The following is a 22583-nucleotide window of genomic DNA, read 5'->3' as shown; positions in this document are numbered from 1 at the left end:
AATCAATAATATGACGTTATAAAATAACGCATTGTTTTTGTTTAAAATCAAATGTAAAATATTTATATTAAAAAGTATACACGCCACATGTCGTTACATAGAGAATGGGTGCGTCTCAAGGCACTCGTCACGCTTCGCTCCCCTCGGCGTAGAATTTAATATATTACATTATTGTTTAAAGTATAGTGTATAAGTGTGTTGTGGTGTTATATTTAAATGCAATGATAAATGTTCGTATTAGAAATACAGTTTTGAGCTGAGATCGGTCAAATTTGCACTCGTTGACATTTTTTGGCTTTAGTCGATAGGTATAGTATATTATTTCTTTACTCTCGGAGAAACTATCTATAAAAACTTAAAAATGATCCCTTCCAAGTTCAAAGTATACTATTCAAACTAAATTTCCAATATGTATATAATATAAATATATGTATTTTATCTATATAAAATGTACTTGTAATAATGTTATATATTATGTGAATATCAGCAAGCACTCTTTCTACCGGCAAACGCTTCACGAAAAATATAGGTTCTTACAATAATAAAGAAAAAAACATCATTGTAAGGTCAATCTCATTTCTGTTACTAAACTATTTGCTACAGAATGTAAATATTTTTCGTTAAATTAAATCATTTTTAAATGTTTAATATAATATTATGCGCTATTTTCACCCCAACACAAGTGACGTTTAGAAAAACACTGTACACGCAAGCATAACTTATATAATATTTTATACAAAAATCTAAGTTTTACATATTGTGTTCAAACGAATTAGTTGAAAAAAATAAGTAAATTGAAATACCACGTGTACCTATAGTATATGGATGTATAGGTATATGGAGCGGTTATTAGATCATTGTGCCATGCGATTTATGTTCTACGAATTGGTATAATATAATCTTATAATTTTAAATTTATAACGTTATTATTCGTATATAATATATTGTATAAGTCCGGAAGTTTTTAACAAGCTAAAAATATGGTACCAGGGGTTAGGAAAACTCATAATAACTGAATTCGCTTTGAATTTGTTTTTTAAACTTAATACAGACACTTTCAAGTTTTAAGATGACGAAAAAATAACTTTATCGTATTCATTATGTATTTTATTATAGTATCGTACTAAAGTTTTTACAATTAAAACCGGATGCGATCAGAAACTCCCTAGAAACCTATTCGCTTTTACAGAAAATTCACTCAAATTGATATGACATCTGAGTGCGAGTATTGAGTATGTTAAGATATGTAATAACATGATTGTGTATAATATTTATATTATGCCAATTATGCAACGGTATAAAGTAGTATAATGTTTTAAGTCATAATTATATTGTATTATCTATGGTTGTTAATTTCACGACGTTGGTGGATATAAAACATTATTATAAATCATGGCCATCCTAATAAGACTAAACTTAATTTTACGCACGTCTTATACAGTTATATCATGACTCATTCCTTTTTTTTAGTAGGTACCTATATTTACTGTTTGTAAAAGATAGAACGTCCACACATTTTATTGGAATTCACCGTACGTTTGTAAAATTATTGTCGTTGATACGTTGGTATATTCACCATATTTATAATATGTATTATAATATTATACACATTATACAGTATAATAATAATAATATCAAAGGTCATGTTTGAAATGTTATCGCGTGACATTTGGACGCGGGTATAATCGTTAAAAGGCGTAACCTGTGAGGCAGGGTATCAACGCGTATAATATTATATTATGAAGGTATATACTGTGTATATATAAATACTTTTTTACTGTTATAATACTATATGTATATTGTATATAATATACAAAGCGGACGTGGCAAATTCGTCTCTCTCTTATACTCATATTCTCACCGACAGACAAGTAAATTAAGTCTTGCACCATTTAATAATAATAATAAATTATTATTATTATGTGTACATATAAACTACATGTACACACTACGCGTATATATTAGGAATCGTAGACTATACCTAAGCTCGGGGATATGAGTATAACATAATAATAGTATGTACAATTTACATGCTATCGTGTTCGCACGACCGGAAAATAGAACATCCCCATCATGACACCCGCAATAACATCACAGTTTCGAAAAAAATAAACAAAGTAGTTTGGTAAAATATATCAAAATTAATGTACGCTAACCGCGTTTAATGGCCTACCAATAAATAATATTGAATTAATGGGGATCAAATATATTGTGGCATATTATAGCCTATTAGGAACTTAACTGCTCAACTTCTGGCATCTGTATCACAGACAATTAATATAAACAGTCTTAATATGGTAACAGTAGAGTTAATATCAAACACGATTCGTACATATGCAATTTTAACATTGAAAAGTATTAATATTTTATATACCTTTTTACTATTTAGTAATACAGATTACAAGTAATACAACTTTCGGTCCGATGCGACAGCCCATAATCGTATATAATGGATAAATGGTATAGGTATTTATATACCTATTGATAAATTATAATAATAACTTATTACCTATACAGACATATAGTCTATACTATAACTTGTTAGAACAAGACTTTTAATCTAGTTAGTAACGACTCGTAAGTGACCAATGGCGTCTTTTGGGGTTTTCAGACTATATGTTATAGAATATAGGTATACTCATCTTCATCCCTATTTTGTTTTCTAGTGTATGCATCATTGCAGTTTTGGTTGAATTTAGTAATATAGAGAGTGATTTATCAAGTATGATCATTGCTCAGTGCTCAATGCTCACCCCTCCCCTCGCAGTTATCCCTTCAATTATCAATTTATTCAAATACTGATTTTTGGAACTTTTGAATACATATACTTAAGGATCTTATTTTGAATTATATACATTTTTACAACGTCTTCGGAGTGTCCTGTGGCAACACAAACATCTTTTTTTAAATAATAACTCACTTTATTTACTGTAAATTGATAAGCAGATGATTTTTTGGAAAATGTTAATGTGTGAAATATTATAAGATAAAGTTACATATTATTATATTATAACGTTTAATCTTGTACAGACGAATTTTTAAAATGTTGTCTGTAGAGTTTTGGGAATTTAACGTGGTCCTCCTTCCCATCAGTCATCGAAAATACTCATGAATACACCACAATATATATATTATGATCGTTTTAACAACCTATATAAAGAACACAATACGAGGTTCGTTAAAAAGAGTAAGGGCTCGCGTATGTTATATTATACATACATACCACTTATACATAGTAATAGAACACAGAGTGACGGTGGAGTGGATAAAAAAACACTCGAAACACTATAAAAGCAAAACTTTACCACCATATACACGTAAAAGTGGCGTTTAAAAATATTACCCACGTAGAAATATTATACAATTTATATTTTATATTTTAATTTTTAATTATTCGAGACTTAGTCTTATTTTATATCATAACATTATAGGGAATTATTTTGGCCACTCTAAAAGGCCTATATAACATAAAATGAATAATTAATGATAATTAATAATAATTAATAATAAATAACTTAAATCAATTTAAAACACTTAATTACATCCATGATCATTTTGTTTAACGTTAAATTTGATTTGTTATATACTTTGTTATATATTTTATGGTATATTATATATTATTATTGAGTAATAATACTATGAATACATTCAATATAATATATAATACTATTTAATACATATTATGTTTATGTGAATGCTAATTGAATACAACTCAAAGAGCCGAAGCCAAATGAAGACGAAAATTATTGTCCGCCTACTGCAGCGTGAATAATTTACGCAATTTAAATATAAAACTATGGATGCGGAAGCCCCTTATTTTTTCAATCAGTTTTATGATTACGATACCCTCCCCCCACCCATTTGAATAATCAAATACTTAATAATGTCCTCAATAATGTTATTATTAACAAATGGCATAATATATTTTGTATAAGTGTGTAAATTTCATAACTGGGGGTGCTGAGCACGCCCTAGCCCCCTACACCCAAAATAAAAAATATTCATCTATGGCGTGCATAATAATATTTTAATCGTTAACCATGTTATTGGTTGAAATTATACGTGGTTATATGTATTTATTTTTTTTTATAAAGTATTAGCTCAGAGGCGTAGCTAACCCGAATACATTATAATATTATGGAGACGACATTTGGAGTAAACGCTTCGTTTTTCGCGCCAACCGTGACGCTGTGCTTTTGTTTTTCGGTGCCACCAAGTTCGTGCCCTATCAACATAATTATACCATTGTCGGCAACAAAATAATACCGCTACAACGTGTCTATAGTAATAATAATAATAATAATAATAATATATTTGATATACATTACAGGATATTTCTTTATGAATAATACACAAAGCGACAATTTATTATCTATCAATTTATTTCCTACCTACAACAATATTTATACGATAAATTAAAACCGTTTGACTGCGTGTAACGCAAACCATTTTCCCAAGATATTACTTGGTGTTTACAAACCTTTGACATAATTCACACATATTTTTATGCGTTAATACGATAAATTCTAAATAATGGTACCTATGTGAACAAAATATATGGTGCATACTACCTTGACGTAATCTTTTGAAAACAGCTGAAGCGATTCGCCGGATCATTTCATCGCGCTGCATGCCACTAATATTATAGTTATTGTATGTACGCACACGCGGATCGAAAACGGTTTTATCGGGAATCGGTCGATACGATAAACGGGACTCGTTGTTAAAGGCCATAGGCGACAAATATCGCGGTTACCCACTCACGCGAATATACCACATATTATATTGTGCATGTGTTATGGCTGCCAGCTTCGAGATTTGCGAACGAAAAACATTCAAACTGCACGCCACTAAAAATCGGAAGCCGGAAGGTATATTGACGGACATCAAGAAAACGGCTGGCGAAATAATTTTCTCTGATTGGCTGAACTACGTGGTTCAATTGAGATATACCATATGGTATGTCGTTATTTATCTCACGATACCGCAGTGACCAAACGCTACCGTCTACCGTTTATTAGTTGAATAATATATGTGCAGAAAAGTGATATAATTGATAAGGATTTCGGCATTATTGGTATTGCTTTTTGGTGCGAACATAGAAAACGCACGAAACGAAGGTACACGATCATTAAAAACACGACACGACACGACACGGTGTAATGTGAACCACCCTTGTCCCTTGGTTCAAGTGTTTGTGTTGATGGACTGGAGTGTTTATGCGTACTTGCCACATGCTCAACCATGATACCATGATTACCATGATACTTTTTCGTGTACACGGCTCTATATTGATAACAATATTGATAACATAAGAATATATGAGGTATACTAATATGTTACCAATCCTAACCGATCTAACCCATCTATACCGGTGCGAAACGTTTGTGAGACCGTTCATGGCGGTTAATATATTCACGTACACGTAATACGTATATGGTGAAAACCCACCTTAAAGCGTTGGAAACGTTTGATAACAGAGAAATTAGGACTGTTAGTGTCTGTTTGCTAAACATTGAAGTAAACGTTTGCAAACATTGAAACATTGCGAACGCTATGACCCAGCGTTTTATCTGTTCAGTTCCAATACCTACCGACGGTAGGCTACCGTAGTATAATAATATCAAACATTTTATACAAGTAAAGACGGATTCACACTACACCGTGTCGTGTTTTTATGTTTTTACCAAAATGCACCAGGTAATAATAAAATATAATTTTTTTTTAGTTATCACTTTTCCGCGTATAAATGTAATCACACGGTCAAAAGTTGAATGTATTCAACTAGGTATGCGGTATTGTTTGGTAACTGTGATTATTTTACACGACATGAACCCGGCTTGATAATAAAATTGTATATGTTACGATCACAGTCACACAATAACACAACAAGTCAAGGGATATTTTTGTTTTTTTTTGTCCGAGCGCAGCGCAGCGAACGAGTGGCCACGCGGGCATCACTGTAAATAATTTACGATTTTTTTTTTCACGTTAGCTTCACTGTTGGGACTTTTTCCGGGTATTGAATATAATGCACGGATGGGTCCGTGTACGCTATATGTACACGGGCACCCATGGCACCTAGACACCCGGTTACCTAAACACAGCGTATATATATCATAATCTGGTGTACTATCTGTGTTATCACGGACCTATATCACAAGGTAATCCAGTGGTATAATTATTTATGACTTATACCACGGTTAATTCATATACCACACCAAGCGCTTACGAATTTCAACGTTTCAAACGTTTCCGTTTGTACTGCAAAACGATTTCCGCTGTAGAATTTGCCCATCGTGCATATTATACCGCGTTATAAATCCCGTCTACAGCTCTGACCATGGTACATATTATGACTGTCGACAAAACCGGTTTCACGCGTCGTCGTAAGGGAGCGTGTAATATTGAAATCCGGGCGCTTTACGGTGCGTTGACATTCCGACATCCAACGAAACGGAGTCATGTCTCAGAGTCATAACTTCTTACGATCCGGTAATGTTTGCAGCGAGCGTTCATCTACCGTCTGTAAACATTCTTCACAGAAATGAAAGCCTTCAAGACCGGTATTTATAATTTCTCATCTAACGTCACTTGAGCATTCGTTTTATTTATTTTTTAATTCAGTCGCTTTTCAGTACGCGTTAACCTATGCCCTATACTTTTGTTCCAATAATGAACCAATACAGAACCACAATTTTACCATAGTAAAATTATTTATATTAATTATTGTGATATACCATTTTGCCATAATACATTGTAGGTAATAAAAAAACATTATTTTGTCGAATTGCATACCATTTTATGCAAAACCATAATACCTACCTATTACAGATAATATGTTTATAACAGTCAATCTATACATTATTATATAATTTATTTCATAATATATACGTACAGTACATGTATAATAATATGACATCGTTATAGTTCGCGTAGGTAATATAATACCTACATGATATTATCATTGCACTTTGTCGAAGACTTAAAACAATAATAACGATACAATAATATAATTATATTATTATCCGCCACCCCCTGTGGTTGTTATAAGCACCCATGAGGCGACGATAGGTCTTTAATATAATACGTATAATATGTTATTGCCGTCGCGGATAATCACAAAAGTCCCGACGACAAGTCGTGTACAATAACGATAATTATTGTCGTGAAATAACAATATAATAATTCGTAATCACATATATACCGAAGGTAATTGAGTTAAAAAATTATCGTATCGCATAATGTAAAACATTTAATCACATTATTTTATTATTATTATTATTATTATTATTATTATTATTATTATTATGTCGTGTCATATGGGTAATGCCTGTAATAATAATATTATTATGTAAGACTGCAGCTACGGCCGATAAATTAAATAATATTATGTAACAACAATAATATTTCACTTGTAAATCATTATTGTTATTATTATCAACGTGGTCGCCGTCGGTCGTCCAGGAGTGCCAACCGTCTGCCGGCTGGGCCGACGACGAGTGCTCGGTGCGCAAAGGCGCAACGGTCTGCAATGCGCCACACGCGCCGCGCGCGGTTCGCACACGCGTTTCGTACACGCTCGGCCGGAAACGGTAGAATATGATATACCGTGTACAGGGCGATTCTTTTAACGCTGTCCGGTCGATATCCTGAAAAATATTCGTAATCACCCAATTTCACCGACGTTACCGAAACTAATTGTAATTTTTCTATTTTTTTTTTTATAAATCACTGTCTTATAATAATATTATATTATATTACAATAAAATATTATAGTAAACGACCGCCGGTATTAAATACGTTTTTTATTTTTCATTTCCACCCCGATAATAATAATAATATATAGAGCACCTTTAATGCGCCCATATCGAATCTGTTATTTACGGCCACAAACAGTATCGACGACTTCCGTTATTATAAGTAATATTTTTTTCAAACCTATAGTTATATATTTGATTTTCATATAATCACTTTTCCGATAATATACGAGTAGCTCCGCCTGTATTATAGTATTATACTGAATAAAACGATATATTACTGTGTCCGCTACCCAGAATCCATATTGTACACCTAATTTATAATCATATTATATCTACAGGCACGACGTTGTAACTTATAATTGTTATTAAAGTCATTAATGCACGCTGGTTGTATATATATTTTACATTTTAATCAGTAAATCCTGGGAGTTTTCCCCGAGAATTGGAGTTAAGAATATTATAATTGACTGGGCACGGAATAGGGGGAAATACCTACGACAGAACATGCGCCTCGCTATAATTGCATAAATAATATTATTCAATTATAATATCGTTAATATTTAAAATTCTGATATTATAATATAATATACCTAAATCAAATTTCGCTCGCACGCGCGTTGTACAAATTGTATTGCAACTAGCTCGGGGTACAGATGGGAGGGGGGATTGCACATGAAATCATGAATGACGCCCACGAATGTAGGTCGTTTATATTTTTATATACAGAGTGGTCGTTTTACCGATTTCTGTACGATGTGTCGAAGCCCTACCCCAGTATAATGTAATATCTACATAACGAGTAGTTTTCGAGCGCTGTGTATATTATAATGTAGGTACATAAAAAAAAACCGTGGCGTTCGTACACAAATAATATACATAGAAATCCATCGAAAAAAAAATATAGGTAACGTATAACACGATAAAATAACAATGTATGTAGTACGTGTGTACACACGCGAGTCGACATTGACGGAAAACAAAAATGAATAATAGCGCATAATATTGTATAATATTAATATATATATTATGTGTTTCGATTTACGCACACGTCACTATAATTATTATGTTTACGTTTAATAGATAAATATTTAATCAAAACCAAATCCACGTAGATGCTTTAAAATATATACCGATATGGATTTTTAATTTTACACATAATATTATAATGATGCATGTAAAAAATAGTGTTGGGCATTATTTTTACATAATTTGTAACACGGCGCACCGTTTAGGCAAAAGAGGTACACATTTTTCTGGTAATGCATTATTTGATTAGTCAAGGAAGATTACAATAGAATAATATAATATTATATTATAATATCATCACGCGTGTTTCTTTAATTTTTTTCTATCTTACATTTGTCATCAATGCAATCCCCCCTCCTCTCGAAATAATTCAATTGAATGATTGGAATTTAAAAATATATTATATTAACATGGTTTACATTAGTATATACATTGTATAGTATACATTAGATATACGTTAGAGTTTATTTAACGAACTAAATTCTTGATACTATACTATTATTATGACATGTATTATACAGTGATTTAGTAGTCTAGTTGAACTAAACAAAAATATACGCCTACAAATATATTATTTAATGAATGAGTAACACATTTAACAATCATTTACGAAGTTTGAATACCTTTCTATAACTTATTTTTAGCATTACACCCTGCATATTTAGGTACTGATAATATTTACTTAAAAAAAATAATAATACATCAATTAAGATGCAAACAATTTGTAAAAGAAAATATCAGTGCTTTAGATTTGAAAATAAAATAATTATAATTCATTATCATTATTGTTTTAATATTGTACGTTTAATTAACTAATTTGATTAATAACGTCGCTTTTATCTCATCAACTTAAGCGAAAAGTAATCAAACTTTCTTGTATAGTTTCCACTGAAAGATAATCATAAATTAAATTTTTAAACTTTAAACCATCGACGACACGTCCAAATAATGTGAATAATATTACTATATATAAAAATAGTTTTTTTTTATCGTAAATATTATGATTTTATACCTCAATGAATAAAGAATTGTTTTTAATTATATTTTATTTAAAGTGAAATGTAATATGAAAAAATATATTTTAATTATTTAAAAAAAAAAATCATTTGTTATTAGGACTATAAACATGTTAACAAGCGCTGAACCGCGTCCAGTTATAAAAAAAACTATCAGAACCTTTTAATTTCCAATCGTTTCCTCCTTTATCTCTGCCCATGTATGCACAATTGTCGATTATCGAAAACAATTAATTATCACTTATATTCCCTCTCTACAAACGACGCTCGTGAGGGTCGTTTCATTATAGTCATACATGAACAGGCAGGAAATGGACAGAAATAAAACGCGTGGACCGAATAATTGTATTTTACACATCATAATAATGATGGTGAAAAACTATTTTCGGTCGGACTTTGCAAATCGAACCGGTCGCCAAACGGCAAAACCCCGTTGTTCTCGATAAGGAGTATGCGACTGCAAACATTACCATTTCTCGCAGATTGTAACGTAGTTGCACGACGATATCCTGGTTTCGAAATTCAGAAAGACCCAACAGCGAAACGATAGCCGGCAAACCCGTTTTTTCAACGTTGAACAGACGAGGGAAACGGTGGTAATAATGATGTGTAGATAATGCACGTTTTTATCACTGCAATATTGCGGCGTTTCGACGACGAAAAAAACGAAACGTAATTAAGAAAAAATATGGAAAACATTAACGGCGGTAAATTTGAAACGGGTGAACTCTACAAGAAAAACACACTGCACGTGTACAATATTATAATATACCTAGTATTATAGTATTAATTCACAGATCGGAAGCGCGTGTGCCGTATATGACGCGCGGATGAAACTGCAGTGCCGTGATTGCGTCGTCACCGGTATAATGCCTCATCTGGCCCGTGGACTTGCCGAGAAAATAGTACTACGCAATAATAATACAAATCGTTCGGTACATAGTATATATATATATACTCACGCCGAACCAAACGTGGATGGAGAGAGAGAGAGACATAGAGACAGACAGAAAGAGAGAAAGAGACCTGACCGGATCTCTATTGGTGCGTGCGCCGGTTAAGGGTTGAATACAATTATCGTGCTCACTCGTATACGACGTACAAATATATATATTATATACAACACACAGGGTGGCTACCTTGGTTTCCCGTTTTATCGTTTGTCTAGAACGCTGAACATTTTAATGACGTGTTGTACTGCCACCCTGTACATATGCCATATAATATACGTACATCGAGTGCTAGACGTATTTCCCGCAGTGTGCTTCGTCAGTGTGCTTCGTCAGCAACGATTTTTCTTATTTCACTTAAGTCGTTGTATTATTAAATAAAAGCACATCGATAGATATGCACGGTCGTTTAAAGGAATAAGGCCCAAGTTGCGAACATTACAAACGGGCCATAATTAAATAATATAGCTATTCTACAAATTAATAGGTACGTCGCTATACAAATCAACATCACAAATTTAACCAAATAGCTTTGTTTTTAATAAAGTACTCATATTGAAAAATAACCTATAGACAACAATATGCAAATAATATGTACCTATAAATACTTCTTGCTTGTAAAGCTTCTCGAGTATTTTGGTTCTTGTTGTATTACTACTTCGAAGCAAATCTCGAGTGACGGCCAAGAGAAAAAGAACTTAAATACAATATATTATGTTATATAGGTAATAGGTAAATACTACATATTATAAATCATTTTGCGTGATTGTATGGTTGTTATAAAATATTCGCTTTACACGCATTATATTAGGAATATTGATAATACGTATAAAGTATATTATTATAAACCCATGAAAACCACGAGTCGAATTAACAAATAAAAATTATTATAAAATAATTATCATTTATCTTATTCTGCTCAGTGACCGGCTTCGACCTTTAATATTTAAATGCCACTCGGAATAAATTAAAAATCAAAACAATAAAGCCATATTTAACTATTCTATTATTTTTTTTTTTTATTTGCTCCAGTCCTACGTAGGATAACAGGCGTATTATCATTAATAAATGTTCAGATTTAATTAAAATTGTATTTTGACATATTATCATGATTATTTTATTTTTATTTTTATTATTATTATTATCATTATTATTATTATTATTACTATTACTATTACTATTATTATTATTATTATTATTACTATTACTATTACTATTATTATTATTATTATTATTATTATTATTATTATTATTATTATTATTATTATTATTATTATTATTATTATTATTATTATTATTATTATTATTATTATTATTATTATTATTATTATTATTATTATTATTATTATTATTATTATTATTATTATTATTATTATTATTATTATTATTATTATTATTATTATTATTATTATTATTATTATTATTATTATTATTATTATTATTATTATTATTATTATTACTACGAGAACGTCTTCATTAAAAAGACGTGGCAAGTAAAGAAAAGACCCATCTACCCCGTAAAAAAATTAACTAAAAATAATTATATTCAAAGCGATGCAAGGCAAATTATATTGTTATATCCGTAAAAAATCTGGCAAATATCTTGGTGAGCGCCGATTACACTTAAACACTATAAGTGTTTAATAAGAAAATTGGGTTTCGTACCACGTCTCTCGAATTGTTTTATAATTTGTTGAGCAAACATAAAAAATATTACTTTATTTTAAGATAATATTATATAATATTAATTATTATAAAGATGTAAGATTTATTACTTACCCTTTTAACCTTAACCCACTCGCATTGTTGTTTTAAAATGTATTTATAACTATATATTATAATAGAAATTATTCAAAACATTTTCTTTCATCTCATCCATCGATGGAATAGCCCATCAAATGATTCATTTCAAAAATATCAATACCATTACGTAATATTATATTTTCAATTTTTTTGGTTTATCATTTACGTATTCGTTAAAATATTCAGTACCTACCAATAGAGTGGTTATAGATTTTCTAAATGTTAAATTATAGCTGATTGTTTAAAACGTTTTATCATGTTATAAAATATAAGTTTTGTATTTAAAAATGTAAAAACAATAATCACGGTTCATACACGGTTAGGTAAATTTACCAAACTAATTATAGTGTAGATCAGATCATCTTATGAAATGTAATACTTGTAATGTATAACATAACGTTGTAAACTTATGATAAATACAAATAGGTAGGTACATAAGTTAACTAATCCAAAAACGAACGAAAAACAAAATGTATAGAACAACGCTATTCCATAAGTTTATAACTTACATAACTATATAAAATACGTATTTGAATAATTAAACCAAATATTAAATAACATTAAATATTCAAGGTACCTTCAAATGTATACATAAATAAATTAAGTACGGTTATAAATCACAACTACGTTTTCGGACTATCTAATTTTATTATTATGAGAAATTAAAAAAATCTATTTTAATCTATTTGTTTTGAGTTCAGGTTAATCAAATATATATTTTAAATTTTAAACTGTAGATCTCTAATAATTTAGTAATTTTTTCGAATTGTAATCCAAAAATAGAAAAAATGAGTTGCCTATATTACCTGTATAGATTTTCTATAACTATTTTAACAGTGAAACTACCTATATAACCAAATTCTATCCACATGGCGTGCGGCCTTGTGCCATTCGGCGTAAATATTACGCGATTACTTTTCGATTTCTGCCTGGCCTTACAGTCAGCTAACCCTCAGCGCGAATTATATTATGCGTATGAAATTCAAACCGCTTAGTGTTCTTTATGATTATATTATTATTATATTATTGTTATCGTTAGTATAATAGTAATAGCATTAAAAAAAGTTAGTACCAGCTATCTTTTTAAAATTACATTACATATATATATATATTTATAAGGCATATTAAAAAATATAAAACAAAACCAATTAATTCTTGGTCGAGGCACGCGATGGGCGATGCCAGTCGGAAACCGAACATTTAAGAATAATTATTGTTTAGAAAATAATATAACCCCCACATCCCCACATAAACATTTCTGATCGATTAGTAGTGCCTTACATATTATACTTTATGTTTTTATATTGTATATATTATCACAGAAAATATATTTAAAAAAATGATTCATATATTTAATTGTTAGGTACGATAAATAAAAAAATATATATAATATATATATCATAAAATATTTGTCAGATATAGATTATCTCACTATTGATAAATTAATTATTGTTTAGTGATTATTAATGCACCCGTTTATTATAATAGTTGTACACCAATGGTATCTTATTATTAGTTATTATTACATAAAAAAAATTAAAAACAAATTTTTATAATAAAAATATTAATATTTCCTACTTTAACTAAATTTAAGATGATATTAAGTCTATATATTATTATGACGTATCAAATAATACATACCTATTTAATAAGATAAAACGTATAAACATATTGTACCTTTTTGACACAATATTAGTACTTTTTTTTATAACATACCTACCTTATTGTTATATTATTTAGATTCACCCAACCTAAAACAATTTTACTTAGAGGTTGGGTCTGAAAATATTTTGTAAATACAATTCTTAAATATTTCTGAAAATAAAGTTCTCATCCTTATCAATAAAAAATTCTTTTAAGTGCCCGCCCGTGGCCAAGGTTCGAACCGGCGACGGCGTGTGTCGCAACCGACGCCTTAGTCCATTCGGCCACTCTGTCTCCACTTTAAGTAACTATATCTAATTCCAATGTAATATAAGTGTCATTCCTTATATGTTATGATATTTACGGCTAATCTATTATTATGTATGCGTATGTATTAAAAATATTATGAACATTAATTCCCACCCATTTAATAAAACCACGGGTGTGTATAATACAATACAAATAATACGACTATACGAATCCAGTCCACTCCTTCCTTATCACAATAGGTCCTGCCCTTACATGTAAAGAAAACATTACATTTATAATCAAATTGTGACCAAATGCCCAAAATTCACCGAAGCCCGAAGAATCTATTTACTAATCCAGTTTCTCTCCAACACGCACGTCTTACCGAAGAAAACACGCGGATGCAATATAATTTTTTTTTCATAATATGAACTTTTACCAAAAATTCTGAATATTTATAAATATTGTTATTTTGTTTAATCTAAAAGTAGGCCAATAATCATCGCTGTTGAAGTCTCTTAACAGATGATAAAATAAGTACATATCTGCAGTGATATAAATCGAAAGTATAATGAATGGTGTATTTTATATATATTACATATATTACATATATTATAAATTATTTGCCTTATAAATTATAATATTATCATGTTTTTGTCGAGTTTTTTTACAATACTAAACCGGTTTAATACAATAGTTGATCAGAGTAGGTATATTGATCTAACTCGTAATCAGTTTTTTCGTTTAGTATATTAAATATTGAGATTATCTTATGAATAATTTACATAATTTATTATTATATAATATACACTATGTAGGTGTAATAGCCAATAGGTATATAATATATAAATAGTGTATACACTTGTATCACGTATGTATTATTCTATACCTATGTCCTATAATCTATCTGGTATACAATATGCATGTATTATGTATTTATGTCATAAAAATCGATTCCAACTACTATATTAATACCTACGTCTTATTATTAACGGTTTCTATGTGCGTTATGCGCATTGTATTATAAAATTGTATAATTGTTGTTTTATAATTAATTTGAAGATAAACACACTTTTTATTGATAACTGTAAACGTTTTTGTAAATATTTTTACCATATAATTTCAATATATATTACAAAAAAACATTTTTGAATAAAACACTATTTTTAAAAAAGTTTTATTGTTGTTGCTTTTTTGAAATTTGAAATTTTTTGATTGTTATATCTTATAATTACATACATTTGTATTTTCATGCCTATTCTAAAGTAGAACATTTTTCTAAAATTGTTGATATATGAAAATTGAACTTTTAACAAATATGTGGACCAACATTTTATGGGGTATTTACCCCAGTATTATGGCCCTATCTACTCACAACTCCAATCATCTAAATTGTATACAATTATACATAATTCATTCAGTTTTTTGGATATTTTAAAACAATTGTATAATATGTAATTTATTCGTATCGTGTATGTAAAAAATAAGAATGTTTGACGCCACGCGAGATGTTTTCAAGAGGTCTAGTATTAACTTTTTGTAAGAAAAAATAAATTAAATTAATAAATACATGCACATACGTCATATACCCAACTTTTCTTTTTATTGCATATTTTGGAAAAAATATAATTTATACACTGTTCATTCAGCATACAATAATATTCAAAAATATATTTCTATGGCCATCAGTAAATGCAACTATACAAGAAAAGCAACTGTCACATTTTGTTGTGATTGAGTTAATTATTTCACATTTTATATAATGTATTAGTAGACAATAAATATGACATATGTGACCAACTTATCAAAATAGGTTGATTATTTTTATTTGAATATGTAACTTATTTAGAAAATAATTATAAGATATTTTTGGGGGATTTGTTCTTTATGCAGCAAGTTACAGGCTTATATTTACATTCGATTGGTCTATACATTTTTAATATACTAGGTATTTATTAGTATATCTACTTGAAAATTTATAAACAAGATTCTGAATTTATTTTACATAATTTCGCATATATTTCGAAATATTTAGTGCATTAAATCCAGAACCATGATAACACTGACGTTTTATTCGCTCAAGTTTTTTGAACTGAAAAAAGAACCATTTCACTAACGTTTATTTATTTATATTTCCAATCCAAAAATCGTAAAAATTCCTCTAATGCATAAAATGGTATAATAACAACGACGACGACAACGACGACGACGTATTTATGTATAATATATAAGTACAAAGCGGCTCGATTCCTCCGATATAACTGTGCAGACTTGGTTCGGGCACTTTACTATAATATACTATACTATATTCCGCATTCTCGTATAATAATAATAATAAAATATACAATTTTTTCACCCAGCCCGGCGCGTATTACAAAGCGCGGATATAAGTGCGGACGCACCGAGACGACACGTTGTGATTAACGACGGCGGCGTGGCAAATATTATCCAAATCGTGTACACAACTCGTATAATATACAATATACTATATGTCTATATGATGCTATTACTATACCATATACATTATACATACGTTTATAATATTATATAAATGTGTATACGGTCCGAGAGAGACGGTACATATTTTCTCTATAAATTGCTGGACGAGACCGCATCCCGCGTTCCGTTATACAAAAATATGTTTCCAACGTATTTTATTTCCTTAAATTTATTTCAACGATCTACCCACCCGTATAATACGTAAAAAAAAAATAATAACAAAAAAAGACACGACAAAATGTTGTTGCGATTTCGAATCAGAGCTCGGTTTTCGTATGACCAATGTTATACCTATAAGACCTTGCAGTTTTTTTCGTCATCAAGCCAATGTAAGCAATTAAAAAATAAATTGCTAATTACAACTAAAACTGAATTTTAAAAATCTTTATAGTTTGAGGAAAAATCAGTGTGTTGTACTAGTGCTGACTGCTGGTTTGTTGTATTTGGATATTGAGGTACATAATATGGCCTATGCGAATTGATAGATTCATGTAAAACGAAAAAAATGTAACATAATTGTGTATAGGTACCATAATACGTTATTTACTTTTGTAACTCATTGTATACAGATTTTTAAATTGTTTTTAATATTTCACTCAGTCCGGTACCAGTTGTAGTAGAACTTGTAGTACAACAAATAATATATTATGATTTGTAATTATTATTATCAATTTTCATTCGCTTTGCGCCATCTACGAACATACAACAACAACAAAAATAATAATAATAATATCGTCATATATATACAGACGTCTACGTTCAAGCTATAGCGCTATCTAGCACGGACGATTGCTATCGCATCGCGTACTTTTGCCCCAAAGTTTTCCGACACGCAGCGCTGGGTATTCCAAACCTTGAGCCCGTCCTCGTAGGCAGTCATCGAATACGGTTTCAAAATATTGTTGGCCATCCCACAAACAATATTATGTCGAATACCATAATAATATTATAGTAACATACGTCATGACTTCATGAGTGATGTAGATACAGCAGGTACACTGTCGATATCTGTGTTTTGAGAAATAGCGCGTTTCAATAACGATTTTATATAGGTACGATATATTAATTATATGCGTTTGTATATAAAACATTTCACAAGTTAAATTCACAATAGTTGGTCAAGAGTTACTAAAAAAAAAAAGTGACATAAGTTTATTTTTAAAATCTGCTATCAGCGTTGTTGAATGTTTTTTTTATTAAAATCATTGGGAATAATATTATTATTATGTTATTATATCTATTCATGAAAGATAAAATAACTATATTATGTAGGTATTATGGTAAAATGAGTAATCTTTGACACGTAATTTCAAATTTCATCGCTTGTTCTTGATTGTAAATTTAATTTAAGATATAATATTTTTAACTTTAAAAATTAAGGATCATTTCTTCATAATAATCTCCGTCATTACCACTTATTGCTCATTATAATTTATTACACTCTACTTGGAGATAGTAGATATAAGATAACGCTAATCTGTTACTATTAATATTTTATTTCTATATTATACCTGTTAGGTATAATATATAGATTATAGGGTGTTACCACTGAGTATCCTCCCTAATCTCACGATTCATATTAACCTTTTATTTTTCTCTTATCAAACCTACTCATTGTACAATAAATGTATAGATTGTAGATCATTTCAATAAAAAAAAACTTTAAAAACTATTTAAATACCTATATCATGTTAGTTTCAAATATTTTGGAATTAAAAAAATATATATTGTTTAAACTTAATCTATCCGTCATCATCAGTTATAACAACTTCAACAAATTAACTCATCATATTCTTATTAAAAATATAAAATGTATCATTAAAACAAAATACATACCAATAATCAACCAAGTGTCTAGGTATAATACCTACTATATATAATACTTAAATATAATAACTAAAATTCGACAAATGTATTGTTATAAATAATATATTACTAAGTTTATCAAGATAATTATTTACAATTCAAAACGGATAACATTTCAATATTTATCAACTTAAAATATGAAAAAGTGATATCAAAAACCCAATTTAATATCCCAAAAAGTTTTAAAAGTAAGTTAAGGTTAACTCTAGTATGTTATAGTCCTATGAAAAACATCCTCAAAAAAACGTACACATCGTATACGTTATTAGGTACCTAGGTATACGTTATTCACAATCATCTGCGGTTATGAACACATTTTGTGAATTTATTTAGCTTTACATGGTTTTAAAATATTCGTATCACGTTCGTTCGAATTTTCATATTGGTATCAAATAATATAGGGGTTGGTCGGTGTAACACGATTCCGTGTATGAGGTATTAACTACTATGAGTATGGTATTCGTATAAACGCGTGAATTGTAATTTGTAGTCTGTCTGTAAATGTGTTAATTCCTATTTCATCCAGGCTAGTGCCTAATTAAAAGAGACGTTTGTATTCGCAACGATGTATTTCTATTTACGGTTTGCTTACAACTAATATAATTACGTTCCACATCCATAAATGCAGCAGAAGTGTTTGAAAAAAAATATAATAATTGAATTCAATACATAGTCTTGAAACGTTTTCAATGCCGTTACGCATAAAAGTACGGATCAAGTTAATATTATTATGTTATCCCTTCTATAAGAACGAAAAAATAACGATTGTTCTACCATTCACTGCAGTATATTATGATTCCGTTATAATATATAACTATATATCTACCAATGAAAAACGGAACGCGTTTTGACAGGTCATTTTTTATTTGTATAAACCTACCTTTGCACCGTCTCTTAATGGAATATTTTAAATTATACAATAATAATAATAATATATTATTAAACGCGTCAACATATCTACGCGTTGTGTACAATTAGTAAACCGTCAAAAAAACGAATCCAACGAATTTTGACATGACTTAAGGTATACTGTACTGAAGGTTTGAATGGGCTTTCAGATCGAACGGAAAATGTTTTTTCTTTATATATAAATTATATTAATTAATTTAATTTAAGCCACATATAAATATGCATAGGTAATAGGTATACGTATTATGTATATATTATATTATAATAATGTCCAACAGTGTTTTGTTGAAATTTTTTTAATCAATGTAGTGACCCCTGCTCAAACATTTTTATACCAGAGATTTGAGACAATAATTGAGAGACAGAAGAAGGGAATTTAATATTCATTATACGAGTATCATAATAAACTAAAAAGTTTTCAACACATAAAATGTGGACCAAATCATGCCACTTATAATCACAATAACCAACGACGGACGACGGACGGTACACGTTTTAACTAGAGCGATAGTTTTATTATGTCAACATTAAGACTATAATATATTAAAATATTATTACAAAATAATATCACTATAGTTAAAATGTATAACGCCCGTTGATCCGCGAATGGTGCAGTGAACGTCGAAACAATTCCATCGGCCGTCACCAGTGTATTGTGCATATTAAGGACATAATATTTCCATATATATTTATATTCCTGCAAAATCAGTGACGACAAACCCTGTCAAACAGAGCCGTGCCTAGTAATGTTCAAAAGTGTGTAATTGTGTCGATTGTATAAATTGGTGGCTCATTAATCAGTTAATTTCGTAACTGTTTCACTGTTGATGGAAATTCGATAAAAACAATATTGCATGTGATATTATTTCTTGGTGCTTGTTGTATAAAAGGGAGCTCGTATCTGGATTGAATAACGCTCTGTCAGTTTATAAAATTCAAAGCGATTAACAAAACCAGGCCCAAAGTATACCTGCATAATGCATTGTATAACAGCTTTCCAAACTTACATCAAAATATGGGAGTTTCCCGAGTGCGTCCCAAAATTACCCTTTTTTAATGTTCCTAGTGCATCCAGAATAAGGTATCATCCAAGTGCGTCCCAAGAAAAAAGGGCATATTTTTTACATAGCCCAAATGCGTCCCAGTTCATTTATAATTACCCAGGGTGCACCACGAGAAGATAAACTGGCTTACACCCCAAAAATATATTTATTATTATTATTATTATTATTATTATTATTTGTGTTATTATTTATTTTTATTATTATTATTAATTTATTTTAGCTTACATCGTTAAGTTTGGTGAGCGTACAATTTATTAAAACAATTTTTGTTATTATTATACCTATATAGGCTGGTGTTTAAATGCCATTCTTTTGAAAAAATGTAAAATTGATATTTTATTATTTTTAAATTGTTTTACAGTCATAAATGTACAAATGATAGTATTATAGTTGTACATTTGAACCACCATATTCGATCGCCAAACATGTAGGTATCTTAAAAGTTTTTATTCGATTAGTTTATCTTAAATAGGTACCTATAGCAGCTGTGGACCAAGGACGCACTCGGGCTATTCATTATAATTTGTCGATAATACGGCGGACGCATTCGGGCACTGTAATATAATTTATCGATAAGACTGCGGACGCACTCGGGCTATGAAAAATGTAAAAATTAAAAACGAGACGCACTCGGGATATCCCCCAAAATATTACTATGCGAAACATAATGTTATAATTTATTAAATATGTTGTACAACACTGTTAGAATACAAAACAATACAAAACACAATACTTAACGGTTGGTCTTCGGCACTCTACTCCAGTCATCATAATTATACATATACGTGAATTCTGAGTTCATGAAGGCACGTTAAATGAGCCTTTTCTCCCCAAATAAATCCTAACCTTCAAATTGTCACCTATCGTGGTAGATATGTCTTTCATTTCACAATTCAACCATTTTTAGACTTCGGCGCCACTGAATTGCCAATAGAAATACGCATTAAAATGAAAGAATAATATTTATATATTTATATGTCTATAATAGTTCATATTATGATACAATTAATATTACATGACATCAGATTGAATTTAAATTTATTGTTACAAATATTTAAGGCATAAGGGCACGTTTTTGCAGATGCTCGGCAAGTGGCCCCTTGAAATTTCCTGACCCACAGTTTCCTAACTCTGGAACCGTCCCTGACGCAGCCACTGACAAATGACAATCACCTCAAAGAAAGAGTAAATCACATTATCTATTTATCTATAGTTTAAATTTTTTTATTATTAAACGGTCGTTATAAATGATTTGTTTATAAAATCACGGCCTTTATCATTATATTACAATGTATTGTTATTGACGTTTGGAAGATGGAAGTTTGTGTTAGAAATATTGTGTTATTAGCATATTATCGTTATATTCGTGTACAAATCGAGAGATTAAAGAGACGACAACTTAAGTTAAAATAATGATAAATTATTATTATATTATACGATCGGCTTGCGTTAACGCATCGTCAACGCAATTTATTTATATTTGTTTAGTTATCGTGCGTATTGTAACGCAGTGGAAAGGGGTGACATCGGTGGTGTTTAATTATTACATTATAGTATAATATTATTAACCATGTACAAATATGCGTATATTATGAAATATATAGTTATTGCATAATTTCTGTTCAAAACTATTAGCAACAAATGATTAGGTACGCGTTTAGGCAACTTTTTTGGCACATGGGTAAACAAATAGGCACCTATTAAAAAAAAAGTACAGTTTACTCCCGATTATCCGTGGAATAGGGTGGCAGGACATCCACGGATAAACAAATTCCGCGGATAATCCGCAAAATT

At 29.8% G+C, this 22583-nt stretch overlaps 1 protein-coding gene across 8 annotated transcripts in view; it reads right to left on the bottom strand.

Annotated features, from left to right (window-relative positions):
• The window catches only part of LOC132944332 (potassium voltage-gated channel protein Shaker), a 205207-nt gene that overhangs the window by 69564 nt on the left and 113060 nt on the right, over positions 1 to 22583 (bottom strand). The window contains exon 1 of one of the 8 annotated variants that reach the window (XM_061013623.1): positions 4572 to 4915. The exons of the other annotated variants lie outside the window; for them this stretch is intronic. The gene's annotated coding sequence lies outside the window, so the exon portion shown is untranslated. Of the gene's footprint in view, positions 1 to 4571; positions 4916 to 22583 lie in introns of those variants that run through there. 8 annotated transcript variants of the gene reach the window in all.

Source organism: Metopolophium dirhodum, chromosome 5 (genome assembly GCF_019925205.1).
Source record: "Metopolophium dirhodum isolate CAU chromosome 5, ASM1992520v1, whole genome shotgun sequence".
NCBI lineage: Eukaryota > Metazoa > Arthropoda > Insecta > Hemiptera > Aphididae > Metopolophium > Metopolophium dirhodum.
This window is presented reverse-complemented; position numbering and strand designations above follow the sequence as displayed.